Genomic DNA, 19,814 nt, shown 5'->3' on the forward strand with positions numbered 1-19,814 from the left:
AAGTGATACCACAGCAAAGGCTTTGCACCTTCTTTCTTATTTATTTCCTTATGCAGAGAAAATTAAGGTAAGACATTGCATTCACAAGTCACATGAACTCAGAGTCCTTCAGCTACAGAACAAAGTGGATCCTCTCAAACTTCAACCCCTACCACTCCATATCAAGTGACCACAGGGAGGAATATCCTGCTTTTATTTTACAAACAATCTAAGAAACAGGGTAGAGGCAACTATTACAGTACACTACACATCTTGCCCAAGTGATCACCAGCATTTTAAAATGAGCATTTTTAATTAGTTTTATATTTAAGTTAATCTTCATTAAGTTATACTTCAAGTATTGAGTCTATTTGTAACCAGTGGTCTATGTTAAATTTATTTTGCCACACTTATTTTTGTAACATATTATTACTTACTTTAAGGCTTTGTTTTCCATATTTGTTTATTTATGAGCTTTTCCTACCAGTCTAGTGTCTATGAATTGGAGATACAATAATGTAAGATATCACAGGAACATTGGTTATATTATAAAACACCTAATTAATTGAATCTGGGATTCCATTTTTAGATGTATAGGGCACTGTAAGATTCCCCTGGTAATTAGGTAATCTATTTAGGTGGTATCATATATTTAAATGCATAATAATTTCCATTCATGTCTATGGAACACGTCTTCCCCATGAAAAGAGAAGGCAGAATGGGAGGTAGAGTGGTTGTTAAACTGAGATGCTATTGCAGAGTAGCCTGTGGGCATACAAAAATTATTTTTAATAACATATGTTCATTGAATTCACAATTTGGAATGGAACTTGGTGACCATTCTAATGCCTTATCTACTACAACCTCTTCATTATTCAAATAAGAAAACTGAGCCTTAGAGCAGTGAATTAATTTTCCCAACTGCACAAAAGTAGAAAATTGAAAGCTAGTCCTACCAGTCAGATCTGCCATAAAACATTGTTTTTCTACCACAATGAATTTCAGTGCACTAAAGGAAATTATATTTCATAAAACAGAAATTTTAAGTTTTGTGGATCATGGCGTTTACTGAAAGACAATGTAATTTTTTTCTCAGAAAATGTATTTAAAGATACCAATAAAATTTCTAAAGATATTATTTTGGAATCTGAAGCATGATATTAAAAGATTAACTAGATATTTTTACTTAAGAAACTGGAGATAAAGACACATGATAGTATAGTTTAGATCTTACTATAAAATTGCACAATATGACAATATTGGAACAAACTTCAAGTTAATGAGAGAATGAATAGAAAGCACAGAGAGCAAGAGGTTTCCTGGTAAGATCTTCAGGTTTGTTCGTTTTTAAAGATTGATTACTTCTGTAGGAGGAATTGGACCTGCAGACTTGCACTTGCTAGACAAGTGTTCTACAACTAACTCTGTGTCCTTGTTATTACTCTGTGAGACAAGAGCTCACTAAACTGCCCAGGATATCATGGAACTCGTTCTGTAGCCTACAGAGGCTTTGAACATGTAGAGTTTCTGAATTGTTTCTCAGCTCTTTATTTGGCTTATCATTTTATACCACCAAAAATGAGGCTCATTTTTTTTCCACAAGCACATCAGTTAAAAATTTAGTTAACTCATTCTCAGGGCTGTAGTGAAGTGAGAAAAAGAACCTAAGCCCATGTGTAGACCCTTTTATGATTAGAATTAATGTGGATCACAACCTTTAATTTGGTCACTGCTAGAGAAACATTGGTTCCATTGAGCTGAAAAGGTGACTATGTTGCTAAGTATTCATCTCGTTCCCACTTCTACTATATTGATAGATAATATCAGAGTATCTGAATATCTCTTGCCAAACCTCCAAATATATACTAACATAATATGACAGATATTACAAGTCTCCTTTGATTGCATTCCAAGCACCTTCCTGCAACAAAGGCTAGCAACAAAGGTAGAATACAGGAGTGGGGGCTCTATGTAGGCAACATCTCAACATCTTCATGTTCAATGAGTTGAGTAGGTGTTGTCTTCAGCAAAGGAGTTTTGGGTCAGCTTTTGCTGTCAGCAAACTATAGATTTGGCAACAGCCTGTGTTATTTTGGAGGCTCCCATGTGGCACCTTTGGGCAATAAGTCGATGAGATGTATCTCAATAGGTATTAGAAGGTTCATTTGGTGGCAAAAGATGGTAGTTTGTACTCTGCCTCCCCCATTATCCAGCAGTTTCATTTAGAATGCATATACATACACATACACACACACACACACACACACACACACACACACACACACATATGGAAGTTTCTGTTGTATTTGTCCCCCAAATGTCCCTTAATGTCACATGTCTCTCATTGTATTCTCTCCCACCACCCCCTCTCTCCTTACCACTTGATCTTCCCATTCTAGCCATTACCACCCCTTGGCAACCCCATCCATCCATAATTATGGATGCTATTTCCCTTCCAATGATGATGTCCCTCTAATCACTTACTCCATACCTACCATCTGTGGTTCTATAGATCATAACTTAGTTATCATTGACATAATAGCTAATATGCACATACAAGTGAATTCACTGCAACTTTTTAACAGTTTGAAAACATATAGCTTATTAAATCCTTTTATGGAATCTTACAGTTTCCAGAACTTGTACTCATCACTATTTTTGATAAAATTGACATTTTAAAATGGTCAGACCAAGACCCACTTAAATGGATCAATGTGGGAACGATGTTAATTGATTTGTAATAGAATACTATGTAACTGTTAAAAGGAGAATTGAGGGCTAGAAATGTGGCTCCCTAGTTAGAAGCTTTTGCTGTTCTAACAGATGTGCCAGAGTTTGCTCCCAAGGACCATGATGCTTAGCACACAACCACCTGTAACTCCAGTTTCAGAAGGTCTAGACCCTCTTCTGTTTTTCATAGGTAACTGTATATATATCCACTTACAGATAGATGTAAAATATTTAACTAAAATATATAATGAACTCTTTAACATGAGATTTGGAAATAGTGTTAAATATTAAATATCTTAAAATAGTTGAACACTACAGAAATTATTGCCATATCTATAAAATATAAAGTAGCCTCTCTTGTTTGAGTGTACCTTTCAAAGTTCCAGTTTCTGAAACTTTCCCTCTGGTGTAGCAAAGAGATGGAGCATTTAGAAGTGGCTGCAACATGAAATCTCTGCCTGCTTAGCTAGCGTGTTCCTTTAGAAACACAGCATGGGTCCCTAAGGTTCAAGGAGATTAAACTTCATCATTTTGCCAGTACTACAATCTGGGTATTAAGGATGAGCGTTTAATATGAAACTAGTTTTCAGGAAGCAAGCGCTGTTCTCGGCAAGCATCCTGATTCTTCTTTCCTCTTTTATGCCCCACCTGACTCATCCTTAAACAGTAACAGTCTCTATGACTATGGCCCCTGCTATTACTTGCAAATAGACCCACATTGTTTGCCACTGATTCTGACATTTTCTTAACCCCGATTACTGTAATCCTATAGTTTCTCATTACTGCTTATTTTCTGTGTATATCTGAGCAACTTGATCATTTCCTGTTATCTTCAAGCTTCTGTTGAATGTCCCGTTCAAACATCACAAAAGAGATGAAACTCTGACTTGGTCTGCAAGTAGCCACCATTTTTGTGCAGTTCAGTGGAACTCAGATTTCCCTAGGACTGAGCTCCTGCCAATCTTTGCTGACCAGACTATACACAGATGCCTTTATGCTCAGCATGCCTCAACATACCCAGCAAATGTGGTAAAGGTAGCATCAATAACTAAATTAGGAACCTATGAGAGGGAATGAAATAGTGGCAGGCACCTTGATCTGCAGTATCTTCAAGGAAAACCATATTTATGCAGATAGACTCTTTTAATATTGTCTTCCTCTTTATTAGCACATCTTTCACAGTGTTATATTACACATTCATATATTCTTATAAAAATTAGAAATGATACTGTTAAATTTATGTTACATTTTGATAAACAGCTAAAAGAAGACCAGCATCAGATAGAATCCACTTTGAAGTTGTATTAATTTAGAAGTAATTTGAATTTTATGAAACATCTTCAGCTATAATTAATACCTAAGATTCCCCCTAAGAAAAATCCAGTATAGTGATCAAATCTGAGTGACGAAGCTGAATGGTCAAGCAGTTGCTTGAAATAATGTGTTGATTTGGGCATTCTTATCAGTAGGTGGGGAGTCCAGAACTCCAAGGGTACTTCACTTGCCATGGTCTGGAAATGCAGAAAACCAGTCATAGAGCTTATTTGGAATCTTCATTTCTTTTCTTAATCCTTACAGAAATGTAGGCCAGAGACATTGAGTCTGAAAAGATGCATTAGCCAACAACACAGGACGTCAATAAGGCATATATACACTAAAATGGGTTGGGAACCATCTAAGGCCAAGAAAATGACAAGCAGGGAACGTAAAGAGCCATGTGCTCTGTCATCAATAGTTTGAATGCTTGAGAGAGGTCAAGACCCATAAGATTAGCCCCTTCTTCTGTCACACAAAAATTGAAAGGCTAGTTTAAACCATGCTTTTATAATAGCACTATAAAGTCAGGTCATTCTTCCATGTATGCCAATAAGAACATTCACATCTGCAGCAATTTATGCTATGGTAAAGCCATAAAAGCAAAAGAAAGAGCACTCGGTCATATATATTCACGGCGAACTCAAGTTCCCAGAATCAATGAAACACGAAAGTCATTGAGCAAGCAAGGAGACGTCTTTAAAAACTGGCCCTGGCATCAGAACAGTGTTGATTGCATTACTTCTCAATATATACCATTGGGGGTGGCATTTTCACTGAAGAAGACTGGAGACCAATAACATGATTGAAAATAGTAAGTGAGGAAAGGTATCTTGTCCTGTGGCTTAGTGGGTTTTCTCTGTGCAGATGGTGCTTTCTGGCCCGGCTTCATTTAAGAGCAGTGATCCTATAGTCTCTGCTGTTACAGACGCTGCACTTTTATGGGGCTTCATGCCAATTTGAAAAGTAGATATTCATGACAGTCTGCCATCTTCACCCAAATAGATTAAGTCAGCCTCCATGGGCAATACAAACAACTGTGCGTACAGTGCTGGTTCATTCCAAGTTCAATACAAATGAGCTGACTTCTTTTTACATTAATGTGCTTGGATACTTACCAAGATATGTAATGCTCTTTTTTAAATTAGGTTCATTAGAATTATTCCATGTTTGTGACGTGTTTCAGCAGATGTTAATGTTTCAGTTACCTAGTGCTTTTCTAGATCGCATACCTAATTATTTACACATACATGCAGATATAAATTATTGGCATCAAGAGCCATCAAGTGTTCCACAAACTTATGCAAGACATTCAGAGTAAAAAAACTATACTGATAATCTTCGATAATTATCATTGGCTCCAGACAACTAATTGGAAACATCCTCCATATAAAAAAAATAGGGAAACTTGTTTTAGTAAACTGAGTCATTATTAATCTTATTATATTTGGTTGTATTAGAGGAAAGGTGATATTATTAAAGGATGCAAAAGGCAACATTTTCCAGGTTTCCAATTCTTTCCAGATGACTTTATAAAGTGAGTCTGAAGCTTTAATACAATTTTATCTCAAGAGGTATGAAGAACACAAAACCGTGTGAAGTAAGGATTGTTGTCGATAACAAATGATCTCTTTAAAAACTCCAAAACAGTTCTGAATGAATTGTAAAGAAAGGGAAAAATTCTTTCCAGTGACCTGAACAGAGTTGTCCTTCATTGGTTCTGTTTCAAAGAACTCAGGAAACTGGGAGGGGTAACCATGTTACATACTCCACATGTCCCATTGAAGCTTGGTAGATACAGAAATTCTGGGCTCCAATGGCTGGTCATTTATGAATTGTAGTTCAGCTGACTCTACAATTCAAGAGAAGCCATCTTTGGAGCAATGGTAGCTTTTGAGATACAACAAGTTTCTATTCCTGGTTAGGATATGATGCTAAGCACAGTTTGATTTGTATGCTGCAGAGTGAATTCAGACAATTTCTTTTACCCATCAACTGCTAGATTAGTAAAATGTAGAACAGAGGTATATGGCTATGTCAGCCAGCCTACCATAGCTCTCCAATCCACAACTGACCCTTCTCTGCTGTTGAACTGAAAAAACACTACTTCAGAGAGATGAATCTGCCACATTTCAAGGATATGACATCCGTTGAGAACAAAAATATGTGAAAAGAAAACAATTTCATATAGCAGGGAAACACCTTGACAAATATGAAGGCTTTCAATCATGTCAAACTGTTTTAAAAATGCCCACTTTGCCATCCCTCTCCAGATACTTAACGTTTTCTAGCACAAGAATAGAATAAATACAGGAGGGAAATCAATACTCGGTGCATCCAAGTTGCTCAAGCCTGCCACTACGATCAAACTTTCTTCTTCTCTGCAAAGAGCACAGAGGCAGCTTCTCAGTTCAAGGATGCAACATTCTCACCACTTCTTCCTGAAATACAGATAAAGATAACGGGAGCATTAATTTCCTGAGATTTTAGTCAAAGAATTTTTTTTTTTTAGCTCTGTGCTCAGCAGTGGTTTTTCTCTAGCTAGACTGAATGATTCTTTTATAAATGACCTTGTCAGTAAAACCCTTCATAATTGGTAAATTTTAATACTTAGTAATTGGTTTTAAAAAAGAAAGCTCTTTCTCATGATTTAGTTAGAAATAACTTAATGTACACTTTCTTTTTCTCTTTCTTTCTTTCTTTCTTTCTTTGTTTGTTTCTTTCTTTTTTTTAAACAAGAATTATTTCCCTTAAACTCGAATACTCATGGAAGCTGGCAAATTAAGAGCCCCGGAGCCTGGAAACTTCTGTTTAACCCTAAAATCCATGGTACAAGAAAAGCTTCCTTTAGAAGTACGAGAGGGGATAGTGAAAGGTAACAGGCATCAATCTCAGATGACGGACTCTGGAGAGTTTGGAAAATCCAGTTTAATCCGTGGCTGGGAGGTATGTGGAAAAGGAGCACCTCTCCACTGTCAGGACCATCTGTACCTTCATTTCCAACAGAGCTTCTAAGTATTGCCTAACACTTGTCCATTTCTTGTGCTTACTGCACAATTCTTTTGCCTTCATCCTGTCTTTCCAGCCATTCTTCCTTCCCTAAACCTTTGTTTCCCTTGCACTTAAAAATTAGGAAGCTGAGGAGGAGGGTGAACCCTTAGGAAGACCAGCAGTCTCAACTAACCCGAATGCCTGAGATCTCTCAGACACTGAGCCACCAACCAGACGGCATACACCAGCTGATATGAGGCCAGCCGACACACAAACAGCAGAGGACTATTTCATCTGGCCTCAGTGAGAGAAGACACACCTAACTCTGGAAAGACTCAAGGGCCCAGGGAGTGGGCAAGTCTGGGAGGAAGGGGACATTCTTTGGGAGACGGGGGAGGAGGTATGGACTGAGGAATAGTCAAAGGGCAGACCCGGAGAGGGATAACAACTGGACTATTAAAAAAGGCAATAATAAAAATGAAAATAATAATAACAAAATATGATCCATCAAATTCAAGCTGAGTTCTCTTCCTCTGATAACAGCATCTTAGAGTCTTCAACCTGTGATAATCTTGCATCCGTGAGGCTATTCTTCACAGGAATTTTTGTGGATCTCACAGCTGACAACAGAAGCCTGGAAATTCTGGAGACCATATTTATTCTTTATTTTGCATTATCCTTAAATGGACAGCCTCGTACAAATAATTTCTTAACACATATTAATTTTTGACATGATACATGACAAAGAAAATGGTGTGTGTATCATTTTTCGATATATACTTAGTTCTTACAAAGCAGATTTGTAATGATTTGAAGATTCTCAGATTGTAGCTTTGTTGTTGTTTTGTTGCTGTGGTTGTTGTCTTGTTTTGTTTATATGTCAAGCAAAGAACCTCACCTATTCTGAAGAAGTGTTCTATGGCTGAGCTAATCATTTGTTTGCTTTTTGGTGGTTTTTATGTCAGTATTTTTCCATAGTATTTATGACTCTGAATATATTGCTTATAAACTAGCATTTTTGCAAATTATTAATGCAGCAAAAATATATTTAAATTACCACATTATTGAAACAACTCCTTTATTCTGTCTTCAGGTTAAACATGGCATATAAAATCTAGAAGTCATATAGTAATATAATATTCAATTACTGTAGAGAAAGCATAGTACATTGTATTTGTTCACTCTTTTCTCTGTGTTAAAATTTTGATTTAATTTCATTTTAAAGTTTTCTTCAGCAGTAACTCTTTTTCCAACCTAGAAAATATCCTGCACATGGATACTTGTGGCTTCATGAAACTTTTTTGAATGACTCCATTACATGACTATATAGTAAGGTCTCTCTGAGAAAATGAAAACTGAAGAAAAGATTTACTCTGTTGTCTGTTTGTATTCTTCCTGTGCTTTCTGATTTATAGCATAAGGCACAAGAAGAGAAAGATCATTTCTATTCAATTACTCATAATCATAAATTCTTCTCTCAATGGTGTAGTTCCCCCGACTACATGTAGTAAGCTTTTGTATGCAGATTTTCAGAGGAATGGAAATAATAATCATAATTTAAGACCGACAGAAATACATTTATCTTGACAAATATTGAATCATAACTATAGAAAGGTTACACAAACATTAACATTTAGGTTGGCCATTCTCTTCCTAGTTTGACAATTAGCTAAGACATTTTTTCTACAATTTTTATTTTCTCAAGAATTATTTTATACTTAAATGTATAATATTAATTTTCTTTTAACAAGATCATGAAATATCTTCTGGTTTATAAATGAGAAACATAGCTAAAGAATTAGTAGTTCCTGAGTACTGGAACTTTAAGGCACATCATATTAACAGTATTAGAAGATTATGTAAGAATTTTATGTCTGAAATACAATTTTAGAAATGGGACTCCAGAGAATACACAAGGTAGAAATGTCTTACTATAGATAATAATAAAATTAAACTATACTTGTACCTTATAGTAATGATATTAGTAATATCATTTTATGAACATGAACAAGAAATAATGAAAGCCTACACCAATGAACAAGGTTTAAAGAAGGGTTGAATGTTTAGAGACCTTTTAGGCATATCCAATATTTGCTGATAGAAAAGATAAGTCCTGGGTAAATGCAGTCCCTTGAGGTTTTTGCATGAGTGGTTAGGCCAATGATAATGCCATAGAATGAGGTGAGAGAGTAGTTAAGAGGAGCCTTCACTGGTGCAGGGGAAAGGACAGCATTGCATGAGATTTAATCTGTGGCAGTGAGAACTCCACAAAGAAATAGCAAATGAGCTAAAACTTTCTACCTTGAGTGAAAAAGATGTAGTATCAAGTAGTGTTTCATTTAATTACCTACAATAAGAAGCAATCCCGCTAAAATCAGGGACTAGACAAGGCTGCCCATTTTCTCCCTACCTAGTCAACATAGTACTTGAAGTCCTAGCCAGAGCAATTCGACAACAAGAGGAGATCAAGGGGATACAAATTGGAAAATATGAAGTCAACATATTACTTTTTGCAGATGATATGATAGTATATATAAGTGACCCTAAAAATTCCATCAGAGAACTCCTAAGCCTGATAAACAGCTTCGGTGAAGTAGCTGGATATAAAATTAACTCAAACAAGTCAATGGCCTTTCTCTACACAAAGAATAAACAGGCTGAGAAAGAAATTAGGGAAACAACACCCTTCTCAATAGTTACAAATAATATAAAATACCTTGGCTTGCCTCTAACTAAGGAAGTGAAAGATCTGTATGATAAGAACTTCAAGTCTCTGAAGAAAGAAATTAAAGAAGATCTCAGAAGATGAAAAGATCTCCCATGCTCATGGATTGGCAAAATCAACATTGTAAGAATGGCTATCTTGCCAAAAGCAATCTACAGATTCAATGCAATCCCCATCAAAATTCCAACTCAATTCAACAAATTAGAAAGAGCAATCTGCAAATTCATCTGGAATAACAAGAAGCCTAGGATAGCAAAAACTCTTCTCAAGGATAAAAGTACTTCTGGTGGAATCACCATGCCTGACCTAAAGCTTTACTACAGAGCAATTGTGATAAAAAACTGCATGGTACTGGTATAGAGACAGACAAGTAGACCAATGGAATAGAATTGAAGACCCAGAAATGAACCCACACACCTATGGTCACTTGATCTTCCACAAGGGAGCTAAAACCATCCAGTGGAAGAAAGACAGCATCTTCAACAAATGGTGCTGGCACAACTGGTTGTTATCACATAGAAGAATGCGAATCGATCCATTCCTATCTCCTTGTACTAAGGTCAAATCTAAGTGGATCAAGGAACTTCACATAAAACCAGAGACACTGAAACTTATAGAGGAGAAAGTGGGGAAAAGCCTCGAAGATATGGGCACAGGGGAAAATTTCCTGAATAGAACAGCAATGGCTTGTGCTGTAAGATCGCGGATTGACAAATGGGACCTCATGAAACTGCAAAGCTTTTGCAAGGCAAAAGACACCGTCAATAAGACAAAAAGACCACCAACGGATTGGGAAAGGATCTTTACCTATCCTAAATCAGATAGGGGACTAATATCCAATATATATGAAGAACTCAAGAACGTGGACTCCAGAAAATCAAATAACCCCATTAAAAAATGGGGCTCAGAGCTAAACAAAGAATTCTCACCTGAGGAATACCGAATGGCTGAGAAGCACCTGAAAAAATGTTCAACAGCCTTAATCATCAGAGAAATGTGAATCAAAACAACCCTGAGATTCCACCTCACACTAGTCAGAATGGCTAGATCAAAAATTCAGGTGACAGCAAATGCTGGCGAGGATGTGGAGAAAGAGGAACACTCCTCCATTGTTGGTGGGATTGCAAGCTTGTACAACCACTCTGGAAATCAGTCTGGCAGTTCCTCAGAAAATTGGAAATAGTACTACCGGAGGATCCAGCAATACCTCTTCTGGGCATATATCCAGAAGTTGTCCCAACCGATAAGAAGGACACATGCTCCACTATTTTCATAGCTGCCTTATTTATAGTAGCCAGAAGCTGGAAAGAACCCAGATACCCCTCAACAGAGGAATGAATACAAAAAATTGTAGTACATTTACACAATGGAGTACTACTCAGCTATTAAAAAGAATGAATTTATGAAATTCCTAGGCAAATGGTTGGACCTGGAGGGCATCATCCTGAGTGAGGTAACACAATCACAAAAGAACTCAAATGATATGTACTCACTGATAAGTGGATATTAGCCCAGAAACTTAGTATAGCAAGATATAAGATACAATTTGCAAAACACATGAAACTGAAGAAGAACGAAGACCAAAGTGTGGACACTTTGCCCCTTCTTAGAATTGGAAACAATCACCCATGGAAGGAGTTACAACGTTTGGATATGAGAGAAAAGGATAGACCATCTAGCGACTGCCTTATCCAGGGATCCATCCCATAATTAGCCTCCAAACGATGACACCATTGCCTACACTAGCAAGCTTTTACTGCAAGGACCCTGATATAGCTGTCTCTTGTGAGACTATGCCGGGGCCTAGCAAACACAGAAGTGGATGCTCACAGTCAGCTATTGGATGGATCACAGGGCCCCCAATGGAGGAGCTAGAGAAAGTATCCAAGGAGCTAAAGAGATCTGCAACCCTGTAGGTGCAACATTATGAACTAACCAGTACCCCGGAGCTCTTGACTCTAGCTGCATATGCATCAAAAGATGGCCTATTTGGCCATCACTGGAAAGAGAGGCCCATTGGACAGGCAAACTTTATATGCTCCAGTACAGGGGAACGCCAGGGCCAAAAATTGGGAATGGGTAGGTAGGGAATTGGGGGGAGGGTGTGGGGGACTTTTGGGATAGCATTGGAAATGTAATTGAGGAAAATACGTAATAAAAAATATTAAAGGAACAAAACAAAAAATAAAAGAATTTCTTGTTTTTCTACTATGGTGGAGGCACACAGAAATATTTTACAGAGAGCGTAGGATTTGAAAATCACGGGCTGGATTTATTACTACAGCTCCTGTTTCCCAGTGATGGGATTATTTGCTCACTTTTCTTGCTCCCATTACAATGAGCTCTTTAAAGCAGAGTTTGGATTTTCTCAACCTAGAAATTGACAAATAAATAGAAAAAAAATGCAATTAAAAAAATAAGTATTAACTATATTGGATTAGCATATGAATGAGACAAGGAGTTGATCAACCATGTTGTTTCAGGATTAATAGGTGAAATAGGCATATAATTTAGGCAGAAAATTGTTGATAGCAATGCTAGGGTATTTCATTATTTTTTAGGCTTGACATAAAATCTATGAGTATGAAAAAAATTCATGAATGAATGACTTAAATAAGGGGTATGTATTTTAAGATAGTTTTATTTTTCTATTTCTTTGAAGAATGAGATGGGTATTTTGCTGGGATTGCGCTGAATCTGTTACTATCTTTTGGTAAAAATGGTCATTTTCACAACATTGATTCTAGCAATCAATTTACTTCCTTTGTGTCTATTGCAAACTGGGAGGTGCGCAGGATCTCTTTATGTTTGTTGTTGGTATATAGAAATAATATTTATTTATTCAAGTTGATTTTGTATTCTATCATATTGTTGAATTTGTTGATCATTTCTACAATTTTCCAGGTGGAATTTGGAACTTCTTCTGTGTAATATTCTGTCATCAACAAATATGGATACTTTGACTCCTTTTTCCTATTTGTGTCCTTTGAATTTCCTTCTCTTGTCTTATTGCTCCATCTAGTACCATTAAGGCATAAAACCAAATTGCTCATGAGATATACCCATTTTACAGTGTGCCTGTAGTCTATTTCCAGCTATTTTACTGAGCACCTTTGAATGTCTTCTATTACTGATACAGGTTTATAGTTTTCTTTCTTTACCTGGTTTGTGTACTGGAATGATAATGGGTTTGTGACTTCTCCTTCTGTTTTGATTATTTTCAAATAGTTTTAGAAAAATTGACTGGAACTCGTCCTTGCAAGTCTGATATAATTATGCTGTGAAACTTTCTGGCCCTGAATATTTTTTTTTTAAGCTGAAAGTTTTCGTTACTATTTTAGTCTCTTCATTTATTATGGGTCTATTTTTGTTATTGATTTATTCTTGGCTAATTATAGTGGTTTGGTTGAAAATATAAATTTAATCAATTTCTCTTAGGTTTCCCAAAGAAGTGGAGTATAGGCTTTTAAAGTATTCCCTTAACACATTCTGAATATATTTGATATCCGTTGTAATGTTTTCCTGATTATTTTGATTTGGTTAATCTGGCTCTTCTATTCCTTTCTTTTGGTTAAGCCAAAGATTTGTCAATGATGTTAATTATGTCAAAGAACAGGCAGCTCTTAGATTCAATGATTTCTTTTACTTTGTTTTGTTTTCCTTTTACTAAAAATAATCTTTTCAGTAAAGGTCTACTGAAGATAGACTTTTTCCTTCACCTGGTTTATCCTGATTATGGTCTCCTCTCACTCCACTGTCAATTGCTTGCCCCTCTCTAGATCCACAACCATTTTGTCGCTCACTAGTAAGCATACAGAACTCTATAAATAATAATCAAATGAACTAAATAAAATTAAAAATTAAAACATTGAAATAGGACAAAATGAACCAATGGAAGGAAAATCAAACAAAGAAAAGGAACAAGATACAGAAATATATTCTGAGAGAAACTCCTTCATATACCCAGGAATCTCTTGAAACCACTAAACTGGAAGTCACATACATATGGAAAGATTATTTAGGTTAAAAAGAAAGCAATATATACAAATATTCCATACGTATGGAATTATGGAGGCAAGGAACCTGGAAAGATTCTATTGAGTTACGTTCTACTGGTCAGCTACTGCTGAGCCTGTACTTTACCATTAAGAGTTGTTTGTTTTACCCATGAGACTTGCGTGTAGAAAGTTACATTTTCATTTGCAAGTAGTTATCAATTGGAAATAGCATCTGAGTTAGGGATGGGTTTGAGTCCCCTTCTTTCAGGGTTAAGACCCCATTTGCTACAGACCCTTGCAGGCCATATGCACATTTCCTCATTCTCTGTGAGTTCCTATCAATCTGTTGATTTAGAGGGTCTTGTTTTCTTTTTTTTTTTTTTTTTTAATTAATTTTAATTTTATTTCTATTGTGCAATTGGTGCAATTATATTTCTTTTTTTTTTTAAGTTTTTTTTTTTCCATTTTTTATTAGGTATTTAACTCATTTACATTTCCAATGCTATACCAAAAGTCCCCCATATCCACCCACCCCCACTCCCCTGCCCACCCACTCCCCCTTTTTGGCCCTGGTATTCCCCTGTACTGGGGCATATAAAGTTTGCAAGTCCAATGGGCCTCTCTTTCCAGTGATGGCCGACTAGGCCATCTTTTGATATATATGCAGCTAGAGTCAAGAGCTCCGGGGTACTGGTTAGCTCATAATGTTGTTCCACCTATAGGGTTGCAGATCCCTTTAGCTCCTTGGCTACTTTCTCTAGCTCCTCCATTGGGAGCCCTATGATCCATCCATTAGCTGACTGTGAGCATCCTTTATAATAGCCAGAAGCTGGAAAGAACCTAGATGCCCCTCAACAGAGGAATGGATACAGAAAATGTGGTACATCTACACAATGGAGTACTACTCAGCTATTAAAAAGAATGAATTTATGAAATTCCTAGCCAAATGGATGGACCTGGAGGGCATCATCCTGAGTGAGGTAACACATTCACAAAGAAACTCACACAATATGTATTCACTGATAAGTGGATATTAGCCCCAAACCTAGGATACCCAAGATATAAGATATAATTTGCTAAACACATGAAACTCAAGGAGAATGAAGACTGAAGTGTGGACACTATGCCCCTCCTTAGATTTGGGAACAAAACACCCATGGAAGGAGTTACAGAGACGGAGTTTGGAGCTGAGATGAAAGGATGGACCATGTAGAGACTGCCATAGCCAGGGATCCACCCCATAATCAGCATCCAAACGCTGACACCATTGCATACACTAGCAAGATTTTATTGAAAGGACGCAGATGTAGCTGTCTCTTGTGAGACTATGCTGGGGCCCAGCAAACACAGAAGTGGGTCTTGTTTTCTTAATGTCCTCCATGTACTCTGGGTCTTATACTCTTCCTGCCTCCTTATCTACAGAATTAGTTGAGCTTTGATAGGATCAATTTAATAAAGATGACCTCATTTAGAACTGTTTTCCCCATAGTCTTTCAAATTTTCACATCTTGACTATGGATCTTTGGATAATTTTTATTCTGCTGAAGGGGGGATCCTCTATGATGATATCAGAGCAAGACACTAATCTATGATTACAGAAGAATTAAGACACATTATATCACTAGATTTTTTCTTTCAGAATAATAGTACTTGGTTTTACCCTATGTCCCTGGGCTATCTAGTCTGAGGTTCTTTGTCACCTAAGCTTGGTTCAGAACAGATTCCATCTTGTGAAGTGGGCCTTAAGTCCAATTAGATATTGATTGGTTAACCCTATTAGATCCATGCCACCATCGCTCATAGTCACAATTCACTATATATCAAAGAGCTTGTGGCTGGGTTGGTGTTTACATTTATTCTTTGGTATCATTCAAAATACCTTCTTACACCAAAAATGCTAGCTTGAGGGGTGAAGACTAGGTTGGCACCAGCTTAAATTCTCTATGACCGTTGACTTTGTGGGTAATTCTCTTCAGCAGTGGTACTTTGCTCTCCGTGAGAGAAAAGCAACCTATAATCTTGGCAATACTTACATTCTTTGGGGATTTCTGTGTGTCTCCCTTGGCTAATAACTCCCTTAGACATAACTCAATCCTGGTACTAGAAGCTTTGTTTGGTGACAAGAAGTGGCCAGTTGGGGTTTTACCTATTCCATTGTATGATAATTTCATTTGGACTGCCATTATCTGTGTGTATCATGAAGGAAACTTCTATTGCATTAAAATTTCATCCTACGTCTCAAAGAGCCCTTAAATTTAGCTGTCTCTTCCTGTATTCACTTCACTTCCCCACTTGATTCTTCCATTTCAACACCCGTTATCCATCCATAATCATTTATTCTATTTCCTTCTGTTAGAGGATATCTATCTGCCCCCTACCCAACCACCCACTCCCTTACTCTATACCTAATCTTTGTGGTTTTATGGATTATATTTTGGTTATTGTTAACTTAACAATTAATATCCACATAGAAGTGAATACTACCATACTTAGGCAATATTTAAATATTAGAAAATTACCTTGCTCAGGATTATTTTTTAATTTCTGTCCATTTACTTGGGAATTTCATGATTTCACTTGTTAACTGGTTCAGAAACATTCCATTGAGTAAATGTACCTCATTTTCTCCTTCATTTATCTGTTGAGGGACATTTACATTGTTTCTAGTTTCCAGCTATTAAGAATTGAGCAGCAGTCAACATGGCTGAGTAAATGTCTTAGTGGTAGAATAGAGCATCCTTTGGGTATCTTCCCAAGAGTGGATGGCTGCATCTAGGGAAAGATCAATTCACATCTTTGTATTGAACAACCACTGATGTCCACAGTGTCTGTATAAATTTGCACTCCCCCCTTCTTTCACATCCTAGCCAGCACAAGCTGTCATTTGCTTTATTGATCTTAGCCATTCAGCTTTTGTGAAAGATGAAATCTCAAAGTAGTTTTGATTTGCATTTTTCTGATATCTAAGGATGTTGAAGATTTCTGTTTCTGGGCATTTTGAGTTTTTTTTTTTTTCTTTTGAGAATTTTCTATTTAAATATGTATCCCATTTAATTGTTTTGCCTTTGTATACAGTATGTTGACTTCTTGATATAGTTTGGACATTAACTCTTTTTTAAGTGTGTAGTTGGTAAAAATCTTTTCCTATTCTGTAGTTAGCCACTTTTCTGACCAATGGCATCATTTTCCTTGTAGAAACTTTTCAGGTTCATGAGGTCCCATTTATTAAATTTCAATCTTCATACCTGTGCTATGAGTGTCCTTTTCAGAAAATCTTCTCCTGTGCCAATGCATTCAAGGCTACTTCCCATTTTCTGTTTTAGGAGGTTTAGTGTATCTGGTTTTATATTGAGTTCTTTGATTCATTTGGACTTGAGTTTTGTGCAGTTTGGGAAATATTTGTATTCTTCTACATTCAAACCTCCATTTTAACCAGCACTATTTTTAAAAGATGCTATCTTTTTTTCTATCTGTATTTCTGTCTTTTTTTTAAATATAAAAAATCAGGCATACACATGTATGTGGGTTTGTGTCTAGGTGTTCAACAGAACAGCATTGATCTATTGATCAATGTATCTGTTCTTATGCCAATATCATGCAATCTTTATTACTATAACTCTACAGTATAACTTGAAATTGGGAACAGTAAGAACTTCCACAGTTCTTTAATTGTTCAATTTAGACCAGTAGAGATACATTTATGTCTGCTTTTATGCCAATAATATGCATTTTTTATTACTATAGCCCATTGGTATAACTTGAAATTGGGAAAAGTGAGACTTCCAGAACTTCTTTTACTGTGAAATATTGTTTTAGCTATCCTAGATTTTTGTTTGTTTTTCCATTTAAGTTGAGAATTATTCTTTCAAGGAATATGAAGAATTTTCTTGAAATTTGAATGTACATTGTGTTGAATCTGTAGGTTGCTTTTGGTAAGATGGGCATTCTTACAATGCTAATCCCACTAATACAGGTGCATGAGATATAAATTACTTTTATCAATTTATGTATGTGGTGAACCATCTCTACATATTTGGAATGAAGCCTACTTGATCATAGTGGATAATCTTTTTGGTGTGTTGGACATGTTTTATTAAGAACTTTTTTATATTTATGTTCATATGGAAATTGGTCTGTAATTAACTTCCTTTGTTGTTTCTTTATTTGGTTTGGTTTTAGTGTAACTAAGGCCTTGTAAAATGAATTGAGCAATATCCCTTCTACTTCTGTTTTGTGGACTAATTTGAGAAGTATTGATCTTAACTTGTATTTGGTTAAAAATTAAAGTCTGGTAGAATTAAATGTTAAAACCATCTGGTATTTGGATTTCTGTTGATTGTGGTAGAATTTAATTACATCTATTTTTACTACAGAGTTACAGGCCTGTTTAAATTGCTTATCTGATCTTGATTTAATTTTGTAGGTATATGCATCAAGAAAATTCGTGACATGATCCTCCAACAAGGCCACACCTACTAACATTGCCACTCCCTTTGAGTCTATGGCACCATTTTCTCTCATACCACCATATTTCACTTTCGGGCAGCCATAGGCTTGTAGCCATATCATAATGTAAAAAGCTTTCAGTCCAACTTGAAAAGTGGACATCCATAGTCTAACATAGTCTCAAACCTTTGCAAAGTCCAAAGTTCAAGGTTTCTTCTTAGATTCATAATATTTCTTAACTCTAATCCCCTGTAAAATCAAACTTGTAAAGTCAATCACAAACTTGATACATATAATAGCACAAAATATATAATACCATTGTAAGACTCAGAGATCCACCAGCTTCTGCCTCTTAGTGCTGAGATTAAACATATTTAATACCATGCTGTTTTGAAATCTCCACTGCAAGCACAATTAATCCCAAACCCTTCAATTTAGCCTCAGGCACACTTTTCAGACAGAGACAAAGAAGCCACATTCTTTGTCAAGCTATGACAAGATCCATCTCTGAGCCACATACTGATATTCATGTCATGTGAAAACTCTTAAGCTGGACTCTATAGTTAAAATAACCATTAGCACCACTGTCTTCCATGCTCCTACCAGTAGTAAATTAAACTTCACATAGAGGGCTCAACTCTTTTTCTAGTCCAAAATTCCAAATTGTTCCATATCCTTCCAAATGAAGTCCTATCATGGTTTGTCCTATCATAGGACCCCAATCCCTGGTACCAATCTCTGCCTCTGATATGGTATTATTCTTGTGAAGAGAAACCATGACCATGGCTAATCACATGAAGGAAAACAATAGTTGGGGCTGGCATACAGGTTCAGAGGTTTTGCCATTTTTCATCATGGTTAAAAGCCTAGTAGCACACAGGCAGCCTATAGAGCAGAAACTGCACATTCTATATCTGAATTTGTAGGCAGCAAGAAAAGAGAATGACACTGGGAATGGTTTGAAAAGTAGAAACACCAAGTGTCCTACACAAAATACATACATACATTCATACATACATACATACACACACACACACACACACACACACACACACACACACACACTTCCTCCAAAAATGCCATACTTCCAGTAATGCCATTCCCTATTAGTATATGGGAGCTATTTTCATATAAACCAGCAAATGGTATTTGATGGAAAATTCTGTGGCTACCTGTTAAGTCTATTTGGTGTATGATGTTATGAATTCTGATCTTTCTCTGTTTTGTTTGGTTTTGTTCAGATGTCTTATTCATTGGAAAAAATAGGTTATTAAAATCACTTGCCTTTAAAGGCTTGATGTTAATCTCTGTCTTTAAGTTCATTTCACTTACTTTTTAGAAGTGACATACACCACAGTACGTGCTATATATATTTAGGATACTTCAGTCTTCTTGACTAGCTTTTACCTTGATGAGGATAAATATCTCTCATTGTTTCTTCTACTCAGTTTTAATTCTAAGGCTATTTTCACAGATATTAGGATAATGCTTCCTCATCCCAGATGTTTGGGTTACTTTTATCCATCCCTTTACCATAAGCAGTGCCTAACATTAAATCTAAGATATATTTCTTGTAGAAAACTTAGGTTGATTTTCTTGCTATAGAAATCTAGTCACCTGGTATTTTTTGA

The 19,814-nt window shown here is 36.3% G+C and overlaps 1 long non-coding RNA gene across 1 annotated transcript in view; it reads right to left on the reverse strand.

The window, feature by feature from the left end:
- Window positions 1-3,859: 3,859 nt before the first annotated feature.
- Gm8541 (predicted gene 8541) overlaps window positions 3,860-19,814 on the reverse strand; it is a 49,826-nt gene continuing 33,871 nt past the window's right edge. Inside the window, exons 5-6 of the long non-coding RNA NR_152174.1 lie at window positions 16,257-16,509; window positions 3,860-6,464 (exon numbers count right to left, since the gene is read on the reverse strand). This is a non-coding gene — a long non-coding RNA (predicted gene 8541). The remainder of the gene's footprint in view (window positions 6,465-16,256; window positions 16,510-19,814) is intronic.

The sequence above is a fragment of the Mus musculus genome, chromosome 2 (genome assembly GCF_000001635.26).
Source record: "Mus musculus strain C57BL/6J chromosome 2, GRCm38.p6 C57BL/6J".
In the NCBI taxonomy this organism is placed as follows: domain Eukaryota; kingdom Metazoa; phylum Chordata; class Mammalia; order Rodentia; family Muridae; genus Mus; species Mus musculus.